This window comes from Triticum dicoccoides, chromosome 7A, assembly GCF_002162155.2.
Source record: "Triticum dicoccoides isolate Atlit2015 ecotype Zavitan chromosome 7A, WEW_v2.0, whole genome shotgun sequence".
Taxonomy (NCBI): Eukaryota; Viridiplantae; Streptophyta; class Magnoliopsida; order Poales; family Poaceae; genus Triticum; species Triticum dicoccoides.
In genome coordinates this window covers 606,317,920-606,333,931 of record NC_041392.1, presented here as the reverse complement: position 1 = coordinate 606,333,931, position 16,012 = coordinate 606,317,920, and positions in this window count along the sequence as shown.

The window sequence follows — 16,012 nt, the reverse complement described above, 5'->3', positions numbered from 1 at the left end:
CGTCTGCCGCCTGAGTTCTTGGAGCTTGAGGAGCCACTTTGCCTGTCGTGCTGATTTGAATTTCCGCCTTCATGGAGGAGTCGGCCGTGGCGTACTTGTCTGCTATGATCAGCAGCTCGTCGAGGGTTTCTGGCTCGTCGCAGAGGAGCTTGTGCTTCAGGAGGGTGCCTTCTCGGCACCCGGCTGTGAAGTACTCGATGGCCTGCACCTCGTGCACGCCCTCGCAGGAGTTTCGGAGCTCAGCCCAACGCGTGAGGTAGTCGCGAGTCGACTCGTCGGGACCTTGCATGCACAAGGAGAGCTGACGAGGCTTGGGAGGACGCTTGTACGTGCTGGTGAAGTTGCGGACGAATGCTTCGTTGAAGTCGACCTAGCTGTTGATGCTGCGGGGCTTCAGGCTGTTCAGCCATGTCCGGGCCGTGCCCTAGAGCATGAGCGGATCGTACTTTACGGCGACACGCTTGTTGCCGTTTGCTATGCTGACTGCCGTGGAGTAGTCAACTAGCCAGTCTTCCGGCTTCACGGAGCCGGTATACTTGGGCGTGTCTCTTGGGAGCGTGAACCTTCTAGGGAAGGGCTCGTCCCGAATGCAGGGCCCGAAACAATGCGGCTCAGCTCGTCTTCTTCTTCCAGCGCCAGGGACCGGTGAAGTCGGTCGATCCGGTGGCGGGCGTCATTCTCTCCAACTCCCTCTCGGCGGCCAAGGCAGTCACCGAGAGTCAGATGGTCAACAGGCGGCGGGGAGACTCGCCTTTCCTTGCGGGGAGGTGGAGGCGGACAGTCGTCCCGTCATTCCACTCCTCTTGGGCGGCCGTCTCGGTCGCGCTCTATGGTAATCCGAGTCCGACTGTGGCTGATAGCCGGCTCCTTGTCCTTTCTTCCTCGGGCACCGCCAGTCGGCGTCCGAGACGTCGCGCCATGATCTTGGTGCGGGTCATCGTTTGGCCGCTGCGGCGCCTCCGTGCGGCAGCCGGCCTCGTTCTACGCGGCGGCCGCGTCGACGAGCCGTTGGACTCGCTCCATCATGAGGCGGCGCTCTTCGCCCTCGAAATTGTCCAGCTCGTCCGCCGTTGCCTGGGCGGCTCGGATGTTCTCCGCTGGGGTGGCGTACACGGGGCGGCTAGCCCGAAACAGGCTGGCGATGGCTACGCCGCGCTGCCGAACCGCGCCAAGGCGGCTGGGCCCAGCCGGGGCCGGCGAGCCACTGACGGTGCGATCCATCTCCCGCTGGTAAGCTTATGACAAGCGTCTCATGCTGGCCAGCTTCTTCACGCCTTCAACAAGCTAAAGGCGACGCGCTTCTAGCGTCTCTGCGTCAGCATCTTCCGGAATGGGCGCAGTTAGGTCTTGCAGCGCCGCACCGAGCGAGTCGGGCGCTCCTCCGCCAGGGAACTAGTCTTGAGTGATGACTAGCACCTCGGTGACGGTGCTTCCGTCGCTCTCCGCGTAGGGGAGAGGCTCGTCGTAGACCACCACGTTGGTGGGAAACGCATCGATCGACGCGGTGTCAGAGTCGACCAGCATCGGGTCGGTGGAGCCTACGGACTCCAAGTCTATGGCAGGCTCGCCGGAAACATGGAGTTGATCAAGGAGGCCCGCGAGGATGTTCTCGGGGCCACCCGTGCCTGCGTTGGATGAGGGTTCGTCGGAGAGGAGGACTTCGCCGACAAGTTCGACCAAGGAGCTGGCTGCGCAGGCGATCTCAACGCCACGCAGCGCGTCGATGCAGACTTCGCTTGGCGTGCCTGGTTGGCTGCGCTCGCAAAGGAGGAAAAGGTTTCCCGTCCAGAACAGATCTCCGGACGGTGGTGCACCTAGCCCCATGGTGGGCGCCAAATGTCAGGGGTTTGGTGCGACATAAGCCAACGGATGGCTTATCATGGTGGGGGCGAGTAAAACGTCGCCGGTGCCTGGAAATGGGATGAGGCGAAGACATGCACGCCGGCGGATCTTACCCAGCTTCAGGGATCTCCGGGGAGATAACACCCCTACTTCTACTCTGCGGGGTCCCCGCATGATCACTATGGCCAAGTGTTTACAAGGTTGCTCCTCGAGCTATTTTGGGTGGTAGGAGAGGGCAAGGCTAGCTCTCTCCTTCTATCTGGTGTGGTCTACAACTACTGGGATCCAACCCTTTGCATGGGTGCCCTAGGGGGTTTATATAGGCCTAACCCCCAGGGGTACAATGGTAATTTGACTGGGCACGGGCCCAGCCGTCAGTGCCTCTGACCTCCGACTTCTCCACCGACTGCTGGGGCCCGCCGACTGGTCTGGTACGGAGCCGACAGGCCGCGTCCGCCGCGGGCGGGTCTTGTCGGCTGCTGATTATTGTAGCCGTGCTCCTGATGACGCAGGCTTGGTCATGGGGTCGTGGCAACAGCCCCGCCGCCTGGCGTGCGATCACTGTGGCCACTCCCCATCTCTTCTTGATTACTGGCGCGTGGGCCCTGGGGGAGGACTCGGCCGACTCCCCCAGGCCGACTCCCGATGGGTCCGACTGGCGGTTCTCCCGCCATCTCCTGAGGTCTCGCTGACTGGCGGGCCCCCGCTGCCTCCAGGCCATACAGACAAGCTGTCATCGGCGCAGGACTTGGTACAGTGGTGCTGATGTCAGGGCCGGCCTGGCAACAGTGCCACGCCGTAGGGAGATCTTCCCACGTACGGTGTGCTGTAGCCATGCCTGCCCTTCGTAAGGGGCGAGGAGGGGGCTTCACTGTAGCCACGCCCCTGCCCTGTCCCCTTTGATGAGGTCACGGTTTGTTGGAGTCGCCGGCCGACTCCCCAAAGCCGGCTTCTCTGGAAGTCGTCCCTGGGACTCGGCCACGAGCGGGCAGTTGGCCACCTTGCCGTAGACTCCCCATGAGGCGGCTCTTTGCCCTGGGGTCTTGAGGGGCGCAGCCCGCCCTGATGTATTGAAAGGTTATGGGGCTCGGGTTGGCCTACCCGTGGCCCATTACTCTGACAGGGGTGGCGGAGGAACCCAGGTGGTGGGGCTGGTGGTTCGGCCGGCGGCCCGTGCGGTGTTCTGTATGGGAAGCACAGTATGTTCTGTGTCAGGAAGGGGAGCAGGGACATCTGCAGTCAACATCTGATAAAGATGGCCTATACGTGATCGATAGGCTTTCAATTACTAGCGGCAATACAACACCATAATTTCCAGCCAGTTCCACTTTCCCGATTTATATATCCTGGTTATGGTGTACCCCTGTTATGTACACTATGATCTACCTAGTTGCTGTGTGCTCTTGTTATCATGGTTTGGCAATAAGCTCTCTATACAGTATATTATGAACCTATCATCTGCCAGCTATCCTTACTTCTGGAGCCTATTTTTTGTGTACTTGTGCCAGATTATATAAATGCATGCACCATATTACAGCACACATGAGCTCTCTCATCAGAATCCAGTGATAGCACACAAGTGTTTACAGGGGCACCCCTATATTAGAATATCATCTGCATTACAAAGATAATCTCACAACTATTTATGTTTTCATGGTTCTCAAATATTATACGCAATTACAGAGAATATCAGAATCTGCGCACCAGAAGAATATTGTGGAACACTGCAATGACTTACAAAATTGGCAGCAAGGCATTGAGTGCCATTGTGGAAGCAATGAAACTCGTATGCTCCCCACCTGTTGATTCTTGTTCAGAATATCATCCTAATGACTATTCTAAGCTCGAGGAGTCAAAGGCAGATGGCCTATCCTGTTCACCCATCAAGGTGCCTGTTCTAATTTGGCAAGGTTTTATTGATTGCGTGTATCTTGCATATGTTGTCTTGCATTTCTTCTACTTTGTTGCACCGCCATTGCTTAGTTTACTCATCATATATGTCGAGATGACATGCCCATCCATTATCAATACATATTCCATCTGTCATCATACCATGTTTTTTCACTCGAATGCTGTTCTTGTGCATCAGACATCAGAAAGGAAGAGGGTGATTGCCGAACATGAAGGAGCACCAGCAAAGTCCTTGAAAAACGTGGTGGTGCCAGAGAAATCAGACAGCACCCCACTTATATTGGTTGTACAACCAGTGACACAAAACGTAGGACCGACTCCAGCAAACTGTACCCATACTTCACTGGCCACACCACTAGCCCCACCACACAGGACCTACACTCCAGCCAAAGGTATACCGATTTCATCTGCCATAGCACCAGCTGTACCACAGAAAACTCCCACTCCAGCAAAAGTACAGCAAGTCCACCGGCCGAAGACCTATCCCAACTACAGAGACGGCCAATTCCTGCAGATTGGAAACCCATTCCATTTATTCCCAGTTTAAAAGACAATGCTTTCAATGTTGTTAGGGACTACGTGCATATATTCCCATCATGGGAAGATTATTGTGAAGACAAACACCATTTTCACATCTTCCTGTCCAACTTACATGTAAGTACTATTATTCATGGTTATTATTTTCACATCTTCTGGATAGTCATGACGAGCAAAGCTTGCTTGTGCTTTTCAAGGAAGCAATGCAGCAGTATCAGTGTTACCTGAGGAAATCACACTTTGATGGCAAGTCTATAAACGAATTTCCGGTGAAGTCGCCTGTGCTAAATTTAGAAGACATTGAATGGAAAAACCTTTTTATGCACTGGTCTCGTTCGCAGGATGAGGTACTGTCTATGAAATCACATGACAATTTGAACTTGTACTTTTCCGCATGTGCCTTACGGATCTTTTTTGCAGGAAATCTGCTCGAAGTAGAATTCTGGTTTGACAAGAACGACAGGATATCGCAAATATGCTGCCCGCTGCTTTGCTCTTGTTAGTACCTGTTGTCCTGTATCACTGTACTTGCATACATACCTGGTTCATTATGTGACAGCAGTATGCACGATAGCTTTCTTATCAATTTTTCGCTCCAAATTATCTGATATGTATGAATGGTTACATTAGTGTAGAATATATCCAATGCCAATGTTTTTCTAGCTCTGCATTGTTCTTGTAAGTACGTGTTGTCCTTTATAAGTGTACTTATGATGACAGGTAGTTGTTCATGTACCATCACTCTACAGCTTATTTTCCTTTGCCCTCCATTTTCTACACATTAGATCTATATTTACTCTTACCATAAGGTTGGTACTGGAGAAGTTTAGCTATGCATTGCTCTTGGCTGTACCTTTTGCCTGTATCGCTGCACTTACATTTATAGCTACTTGGTTATGTAGCATCACTCTTCATCTTATCTTAAATATTCTCCATTTTTTCGTATATTATCACATCTATATTTACTCTTAACAAAATGTATAATAAAGGCAATGCTTTTGAAGAAGATTCTGTGGTAAACTTCTTGAATTGCCCCCCATCAACATGGACAAGGCTTTTATAGAGCCTTTCTTCACCAATAATGTAAGTTTATCCATCTCAAGCCTTCAAACTTTGCTGTATATATTTGGTTAGGCATGACTGCAACAGCTGTTTATTTTTGGTGTTTGCATCAAATTGCTTGTTTAAAGTTTATTATATGTAGTTCATAAACAAAAGTTGGTCCTTTCTCAATTTAAGTTTTCAGTTGTACAACCAAGTTCCTTCTTCATACCATGTAAATTAAATATACAGAGCAAGTGATCTTCTTTTGCACTGCATGTATGCTTATGTTCTTCATCTGTAATCCAGTGGTGTGGTGAACCTACCAACTACATAACAATGTCATATTCTGCAATGTCTTAACTATGAAAAATGTCATATCATTCTACTATTATTTAAACCGTCTCCTTATTTGTCAATCTGAAATGGTATAAATTGATAGCACACTAACTATTGATACTTATGAGTTCTTGATCTGTAATCCAGTGGTGTCGTGAAGCTGCCAACTCCTTCACAATGTCATTTCCTGGCATGTCTTGACCTGAACAATACCATATTGTGTTAATGCAAATTTAAACTGTGTCACTTTATTCGTGATGAATTGTCAGCACTGATACTTTTATGTGCAAAACCTGTCATTTGTCTGCTTGTTTATCTTTCAGAGTGAGGAAGATATAAGTGTTGAACAAGCGCAGTCTCATCATCTTGCTCAGCTGCTTGCGCTGCAGCTCCCAAGCAGGGCTAACCTTTCTTGAACTCTATTGAAGTGCTGTCGGTTTTGTATATTATTTTGTCGGCATGTTTATTTGCACTGGTGGCGATCTTTGATGCCCAGCGTATGTAAACTGCTGTCTGCTTGTGCTTTATTATCATAGTGGCGAACTTTGATGCCCAGTGGATGTAATATGCCGTAATTTCTTTATTGTATAGTATAGGTTTTTTCTTATTCACGATGCTGCAGTTATTTTACTGTATATATATCCTGTCTTCACAGTAAACCGGCCAAACCGTAAAATTACGGTACATAATCAGGCCGTCATGCAATCACGATGTAGGTTGAGCGTGAATCGTGCCGATCAGCTCACGGGCCGGCAGCAGCCCGAAATGAACCCCGACCCATGATTGTGCGAATCAAATCACGGGTTTTTAACAGGCCGAAAAATTGTCTCGGTCCTTGTTTGGCCCAATCAGATATCGGCTGTGAGCAGGCCGGATGCAAACCGGGCCGTAGTTAGGCCCGACTATATGACGGGCTTTTAACAGGTTGAAATTAATATAGGGATGAAATGTTAAACGGGCCCTTAACATGCCAAAACTAATATCAAGCCGAATTACTAAGTGGGCCTTTAGCATGTGGGCCCAAAAGCATAGTGTCAAGTTGACGGGCCGAATCTGATATGGGCCATAATTAGGCCCAAAACCTCTTAAAGGGTCGGGCCTGATCTGGGCCGTAATTTGGCGCAGAACATGGTAGGCTTTTAACGGGCCGGATCTCATATGGGCCACTATTAGGCCCGGAGCATGGCATGCCATTAATAGACCGGATCAAATATTGGCCAGCATTTAGCCCAAAACATGGCAGCCAGTTAACGGGCCGACCTACTAGGGTCCTCAAAATCTTACGGGCCTACAGCTGGGACGACCCAATAATGTCGGCGAAATCTCATGGGCCTTTAGCTGGGGCGGCCCATTATGATCTCCAAGAATTTTGTGGGCCTTTACCTGGGCCGGCCTATTATGGCACACAAAAATCTTGTGGGCCTTTACCTGGGCCGTCCCATTATGGCCCGCGAAATCTTGCGGGCCTTTAGCTGGGCCAGCCCATTATGGTCCACAAAATCTCATGGGCCTTTAGCTGGGCTGGCCCATTATGGTCCGCAAAATCTTGTGGGCCGTTAGTTGGGTCGGCCCATTTAAACTTGTTGGGCCGTGCCACGTGTCGACGTATCATAGGCGCCTTCTGTCAAATGAGTGGATGACATCTTTCTCGACGATGAGTCGACACGTGTTTCCTCTAGCCAATGATGATTTTACACGTGGAAAATCCCCATTGGTCGGGGCGGTTAACGGGTTATCAGATCCAAAACCCGACTCGATAGCTTAACGCCGTTCCGTTACGGTGGATGCCACGTGTCGGTCACCCTTGACGAAAGCACTTCTATGACACGCCACTTATCGTCATGGAAGTGGACACTTCCGTGATGATAATTTTGGTAATGTCATGGAACACTTCTACAACAGCACATGTATGACTATCTTGATTCTGTCATAAATTTGTCATGGATGTACATGCATGACAAAAAGCGACCTACTGTGGCCAACACGTATCATCATGGAAGTGTATTTTTTTGTAGTGTTAGGCATGAGAGGCAAGTAATTTTTTTTGGTATTTTCATTCTTTTAATTTTTTTTGTATGTTTCACCCACAACTAAACAGAAACACAAAGGAAAAACAAATTCTACTTAGTGAAGAAAGCAAACAAGCACACACGAGAATATCAACCCCACGCTATTTCTCCCCGGCAACGGCGCCAGAAAAGAGCTTGATAATCCCCAAGTGTAAGGAATCATCGTAGCAATTTCCAAAGGTGGAAGTGATAAGTATGGAGTGTCGAACCCACAAGGAGCTAAAGGTAAGATCAATATTCTCCCAAGCCCTATCTGCCACTAATACCACTCTACGTACACCAAACGTTTGCTTCCAACTAGCAACGAGAAATAAAACTAGGTTATGGGTATGAAGAGGATAACTTTGTATGATATCGGAGAGCTAAAATATAAAAGTAGGTGCTGTTATCATGAAGTTAGAATATATTACTAAATATTATAAATAGCGAGTGTGTAATAATGGTGGATCGGTGTGCGGAATTGTCGTAGGCAATCGTTAAAAAGACTGGTAATCACTATTCTAGTTTCATATGAGGGAGAGGCATAAGCTAACATACTTTCTCTACTTGGATCATACGCTATTGGTGATATTACTACTAGTCGTAAACCGGCCAGGAGTAGCCGGATTAGCTTTACGAAGATTAGAAGCCCATGAAGACGGAAGAATGATGGCGCTTTATGAAGTCCCAAGGCCCAGAGGCGAGTTAAGGCCTGTAGATGTAAACCGACCTAATTATATAACTTGCGTTGTAAGATAGGAAGTATAGAGACCGAACCGGACATGTTTATGATCCGGCTTCGGGACTCTGTAAACCGACGGGTGTCAACCTGTGTATATAAAGGGACGAACCAGCATTGGTTGAGGGACAGACAACAACTCGAGAGCCAGACAAAGCGGATTCGCTCCCTGGCCTTCGAAACCCTAGCAATACCAATCACAACTAGATGTAGGCTTTTACCTTCACAGAAGGGGCCGAACTAGTATAAACTACCCATGTCCACTTGTCCGGTTTAACCCCTTTAAGCTAACCCGTTGCGATGGCTCCATGACTAAGTCCTTTCACAAGGACATCTGCCGTGACAAACCCACGACAGTTGGCGCCCACCGTGGGGCTATCACACGATGGTTTCGAGTTCTTGAAGGGCAGCTTTGATGGACTCAAGGGATACGATGTGGGCCGGATGACAAAGAGTCATCGCGGCAAGCTCTACATCGACAACACAGGATGGGGTCCCGAGGCCGATTCAATCGAATACGGGTACCGGGTCCCCTTTGGTGGGATTCACGTCTTCATCGGCAAGACTGGTGAACCGGCCCCTGAGCTGGACATTTGTACCAACATCATCGAGACGGCTCAGCATGTGAGCCCTTCGCCTGTTCAGCCTGTGATGAAGCATGTTTTTGTAGGCGTCATTCATGGAGCAAAATACAAGGACGGACCGGCATCCGATGGAGAAACCGTTGTCTATTCCGACGACGAGTTTTCCGGAGAGACCGAATCACTTTATCAGCTGTAGGATGGCCGGATTGGTGGAGGATCCAAGGGCAACAGTATTCCGGATTCCCCTGATCTGTCAAACTAGGCCGCTATCTTCATGGCCGGTACACAGTCGGTGCCTCATTCGTCAACTGCCGCAGCAATACTCTCCGGTTCAACAACGGCCACGCCGGCAGGGGTAGGAAGCTCTGCGCCGCCTCTGGATCAAGTCCTGTCTGACTTGTTTGACACTTTGGCAACATTGATGGCCGCAGAGGTGGATGCAGCAGCCCAGGATCAGCACAATGCGGAGATTGCAAAGGTAAAGGATCAGATAGCTCAGGCAAAAGTGGACCTAGCGGCAGAGAATGCTAGGATGGCTACAGAACGGGCTGAGTTGGAAGCTCAGGCCTACAGGAATAGGCTCGATCCGAACGCTTCCGAGGAAGTCATGAGAAGAAGGCACCGATCGCATCTCCCGTCGGGTTATGAGCCACGAAATCTCTTCAATATGCCAGGAGCAGGAACTAGTAACCAGCCAATATTAAACCGGACAGAGGCGCCAGGAACAGGAGCGCCGGTTCAGCCGCACACGATGGACCCGCCTCGTCAGAACAACATTGTTCCATAGTATGTTCCAACACCTCCCGGGCATTACTCCAACCCATTGGACAACATTGTGGCCGACGCTTCACGATTGGCATCCCTCCCGGCCGACGGCGAATCACCAGTTGCAATTGAGGCATGACGGGCCAGAAATCTCCTTCAAACAGCTCTAAACCAGCAGCAGGCATATTCACATAGCCGCGAGAGGATTCATTCCACCCCCCATCCAAGCAGGAGCTACAGCAGGCACGTTGAGGATGAATTGGCCGTATCAAGCAGCGCACATCATCGTAATCTTCTGCGAGGGCACAACCCAGCAGGGAGAGGTGCTAATGCGCAGGACGTGGTAGACCATGGTCACGCGCGTCGAGAGACCGAGTTAGCAGCTCTGCACGAAGCCTGTCAACCTACTCCGGTTCACCCTACCACTTCAGTAGAGCCAGGTGTGGTGTTCAGTTCCTTAGGGGTGTCATGTCTTACCCGCGCCTTGCATAATGTGAGACTACCCAAGGATTTCAAAGGACCTCATAAGGTACCCAATTATACCGCCGGTCTACAGCCAGAAGCATGGGTTGAAAGCTATGAGATGGCAATGGAGATGCTAGATGTGGATGAAGTGGTATGTGCTAAATACTTCACCATGATGTTGGAAGGAACAACTCGTACTTGGTTGAAGAGCTTTCCAACTAACTCTGTCGGATCATGGGCCGAATTGAAGCACCGGTTTATCCAGAACTTCAAAGATACTTGTAAGCGGCCCATGTCAATTGTGGATCTGGTCGCTTGTTTCCAAGCATGGGTCTCAGCGATTTTGCATTCATTGGATCGTATCAATGCAGATACCGCAGTGCTAACATTGGAGGGCAATTGTCATTTTCTGCCGCTCAAATAGAAGTTAGGAAGGCTCAAACGTCACTGCAATGATATGTCAACGCTTACGGCCTCTTTGGTTAAGTACGCCGATTCAGATAATACCAAAGACCCTGACTCAGAGGATGACAAACCGGGGAAAGGGAAAAAGAACGGCAACACCAAGGGTCAGCAACATAATCTGGCAGGCCATGGGAACAGTGGTAAGCGCAAAGCCGACAACATCTTGGACTTTGTCGCTAACACCAATGCTTAGGAGAATGGCCAGCGCCGTAAGGGCAAGCAGCCCCAGAGGGGCGGAGGTTCAGGCCCCAATTTGGAGCGCCTGTTAAATCAACCCTGTCCAAAGCATGGATCAAAGGAGAAGCCAGCCTCACATCTTTGGAAGGATTGTTATATCATGCGAGATTTCAAGAACTCCAATATGTTCCAGTATGATAATGGCCCGCCTGGCGGTTCAGGAGGTGGTTTCCACGGGCCGGGTTACAGAGGTGGCAGTTCCAGTTCAGGATTTCAGGGTAATCAAACCGGACACATCAATCAAGGGCACCAAGGCAACCAGGGAGGTTACAACCATCAGGGGAACCAGCAATAGCAGCAGCAATCAGGTTATCAGAGCAATCCTAAGCAGCTAAATAGTGAGCAATATCATGTCTTCACCACTAGCTTGTGTAAGCATGATAAGAAGCTTCACAAGAGGGTAGTAAACTCTGTTGAACCGGCGGTACCTTAGTATTTGCACTAGTCTGAGCAACCCATTTTGTGGAGTAGAGAGGATCATCCACCCCTGGTTGACAATCCAGGTCACTTTGCAATAGTGGTGGCCCCTCAAGTTGGGGGATATAAGTTCACAAAGGTACTAATGGATGGGGGAAGCAGTATCAACATTCTATATTATGATACCTTCCGTCGTATGGGGTTGACAGATAAGACTCTTAAACTGTCAAACACTATTTTTCACGGTGTTGTGCCTCGCAAGTCTGCATATCCAGTAGGCAAGATAGCGTTAGAGGTGGCTTTTGGAGATGACTATGATTTAAGGTCAGAAACATTAACTTTTGAGGTGGTGAAAAATCAAAAGTCCGTATCATGCTTTGTTTGGGCGACCAGCTTATGCTAAGTTCATGGCGAGGCCGTGTTATGTTTATCTATAGCTTAAAATGCCCGGTCATAAGGGGACGATCACAGTACACGGGAGTAGGAAGATCGCTTTGGAATGTGAGGAAGGTGATGCGGCTTATGCTGAGTCGGTTTGTGCCACGTGAAGTTTTATAAGGACCAAGTTGATCCGGCAGATATGACTTATTTGAAAAAACCAACTATGGAACACAATCCGGCGTTGAAATTTAAATCGGCCACAGATACTAAGATGGTTGATTTTGTTCCTGGCGATTCATCCAAGAAGTTCAGCATCAGCGCTAACCTGGTTCCCAAATAGGAAAGCGCGCTCATCGAGTTCATCCGTGAGAACCGGGACATCTTTGCATGGAAACCTTTTGACATGCCAGGTGTACCGAGGGAACTCGCTGAGCACTCTCTTAACATTGATCCTAAGTTTAAACCGGTCCGGCAGTTTCTCCGCCGCTTCAATGAAGAAAGGCATAAAGCTATTGGTGAAGAGGTAGCTCGGTTGTTGGCCGCAGGGTTTATTGTGGAAGTCTTTCACCCAGAGTGGTTGGCTAATCTGGTGCTGGTTCTTAAGAAAAATGGCACTTGGCGTATGTGTGTAGATTACACAGACTTGAACAAAGCTTGTCCTGTAGACCCCTTTGCCCTCCCTCGCATTGACCAGATCATTGATGCTACGACGGGTTGTGACTGTTTGTGTTTTTTGGATGCTTACTCCGGTTATCATCAAATCAAAATGGCAGTTAAGGACCAGGAGAAGACAGCTTTCATCACTCCCTTTGGAGCCTTCTGTTATGTCTCCATGCCCATCGGGCTTAAGAGTGCCTAGGCGACTTATCAACACTGTGTTCAGAATTGTCTTCATAAGCAAATTGGGCGCAATGTTCATGCATGTGTGGATGATATTGTGAAAAAATCTAGAAAGGAGGAAACATTGATAGATGACTTGAGAGAAACCTTTGACAACCTTCGGGTTTACAAGATGATGCTCAATCCGGAAAAGTGTGTCTTTGGTGTTCCAGTAGGCAAACTCTTGGGTTTTCTGGTGTCAAATAGAGGCATTGAGGCTAATCTGGAGTTTTTTTCACCAATTACATCTTTGGCTAAACCGGCGTGTATCAATGACGTTCAACGTCTGGCCGGCCGGATTGCAGCTTTGAGCCGGTTCATCGGTCGTCTTGGGGAGAAGGTTGTCCCTTTATATCAGATGCTCAAGAAAGCAGATAATTTTGTCTGGAGCGAGGCAGCTGATAAAGTGTTTGAGGATCGTAAGAGGCAGTTAGCTGAACCGCCTGTGCTTGCAGCACCAATCGATAAGGAGCCGTTATTGCTATATGTGGCTGCTAATGCCCAAGCTGTTAGCGTGGCTATTGTGGTGGAGCACAAGGAAGCTGGCAAGGAATATCCGGTTCAACGGCCGGTTTATTATATCAGTGAGGTGCTCAGTGAGTCAAAATAGAGGTATCCACATTGCCAGAAGCTTAAACACTATTTTCAGGGTCATCCTATCATAGTGGTCAGTTCAACCCCTCTGGGAGATATCATTCAAAACAGAGATGCAATAGGCCGAATTGCCAAATGGGCTATTGAGCTTGGACCTCACGGGCTCAAATACATACCTTGCACAACAATTAAAACCCAAGCACTGGTGGACTTCATCAATGATTGGACGGAATTGTAGGCACCGGAAGAAAAACCGGATAACACGTATTGGACTATTCACTTTGATGGATCCAGACAGTTGGAGGGCTCGGGCGCTGGAGTCATACTAACTTCCCCACGAGGTGACAAGTTTTGTTATCTCTTCTGTTTGATGTTCCCTTGTACTAACAATGCAGCTGAATATGAGGCCTTGCTCCACGGTCTTCGGATGGCTAAGGAGATGAACTTAAGCCGGGTTAAGTGCTTTGGGGATTCAGATCTGGCGGCCCAACAGGTGTCCGGGACTTGGGATTCTAAAGACCCACTCATGGCTGCATATCGACGAGAGGTGGACACAGTGGCTGGTCACTTCAAGGGTTATCAGGTGGACCATATAGACCGGCGAAAGAATGAAGCGGCGGACTCTTTAAGCCGCCTTGGTTCTCAGCGTAAACCGGTGCCACCAAATGTCTTTCTTGACGTGATGCATAATCCGTCAGTCAAAGTACTAACACAGGAGGAGTTGGCTATTCCTGACCTGGAGGCTCAATTGGTGGCAGCTTGGCATGTTATACCGGATTGGACAATCCCGTACCTAGCTTACATGAACCGGGGCGAGTTACCAGAGGATGAAACTTTGGCCTGGCAGATAATCCGGCGTTCCAAATCAATGACCATACTCAACGGAGAGTTACATCGTTACAGTGTATCAAGGGCGATTCAACGTTGTGTTTCTCCTCAAGAGGGTCGTGAAATTTTGCGAGAAATCCATGAAGGGGATTGCGGTCACCATGCCGGTTCAAAGTCTTTGGTGGCTAAAGCTTTTCACCACGGTTTCTATTGGTTAACAGCTCATGCTGATGCTGAGGACTTAGTCAAACGATGTGACGGTTGTCAAAAATTTGCATGCCGTGCTCATATTCTGGCTCAGGAGCTAAGGATGATTCCAATAACATGGCCGTTTGCGACTTGGGGTCTTGATATGGTTGGACCCTTTAAGCGCTCCAAGGACAAAAACACCCACTTATTAGTGGCAGTTGATAAATTCACCAAATGGGTGGAAGCAGAGCCAGTCAGTAAGTGTGATGCGGCCACGGCAGTTCAATTCATCAAAAAGGTGATATTCTGGTTTGTCTTTCCACACAGTATTATAACTGATAATGGTACTAATCTGTCAAAGGGAGAGATGGAGGAGTTCTGCCAACGTGAGCACATCCGGCTTGATATTGCATCGGTGGCTCACCCCCAATCTAATGGTCAAGTAGAGAGGGCAAATCAAGAAATTTTGAGAGGTATTAAACCCCGGCTTATGGTTCCTTTGAAACGGACACCGGGTTGTTGGGTGGAGGAATTACCTTCTGTGTTATGGAGCATCAACACCACGCCTAATAGATCGACGGGTTACACACATTTCTTCATGGTTTATGGAGCGGAGGCGGTTCTCCCTAGTGACATCCGTCACGACTCGCCCCGTGTGGCAGCTTACGTTGAAGCGGATAACGAGGCAGCTCGTCAGGTTTCTCTGGACCTATTAGATGAGGAGCGTGATCTTGCAGCAGCACGTTCGGCGATTTATCAACAAGATCTCCGACGTTATCACAGCCGCCGGGTTAAGACCAGAACCTTTCAAGAGGGTGATTTGGTGCTCCGGCTCATCCAGGATCAAACTGATATGCACAAATTATCCCCACCTTGGGAAGGACCTTTTGTGGTCAGCAAGAATCTGCACAACGGGTCATACTACCTCATTGATGTTCGAGAGCACCAAGACTCACGTAAATCGGAGGAGGAGACCAAGCGGCCATGGAACATAGCTCTTCTTCGGCCTTACTATACTTGAGCCATAGGCTCTTCATATGTACATATTTATGACGATCTATATATTATATAATAAACTAGAGCCTCCATTAAAAGCGGGGTCTCTGTTCTCTTTACATCATGTGTGTGCTTACAAGAGTTTCTACTGACAAAGCGGAGTTTTTTGTTAAACCGGTCTCTACAGCCGCACAGATATAAAGAAAATCACTAGGGGGCTTTGTCACATCCCTAGCTGCTGGTAGTGCTCTAGGCTAGCTCATGTGTGCATCATGTTTAAATTCTGAAAACTTGAACTGAGGAATTTTGGAAGCCTCAAAAACTTAAATAAAAGAGGGGCAAAAACCCTAGGAATCTCATTCATTGCTCCAAAATGCTCTTCTTAAATGTTTGATAATTTTTGGTAAGGGTTCTGGTCCCAACCAAAATATTGAACATTTTTAAGTAATTATTTTTGGGACTTTGGATTTGATTCATTAGCTATTTGAATTTGAATTATATTCATATAATTAGAATATAATTTGAAATACCCCTGATATATTTTATAAGTTTTTGGAAAAGTCCATCTAGCAATATAAAATATTCAGAGGAGTTTTTGGCATTGTTTGAATTATTTTAAATTCAAAACAGTGGCAAAATAAATTAAATAAAACAAAACAGAAGAAAAAAAATAAAAAGAACAGAAGCCTACCTGGGCCACTTACCTGTAGCCGGCCCAGCTGGCCAGCCCATCTGGCCGGCCCAGCCCACCTCCT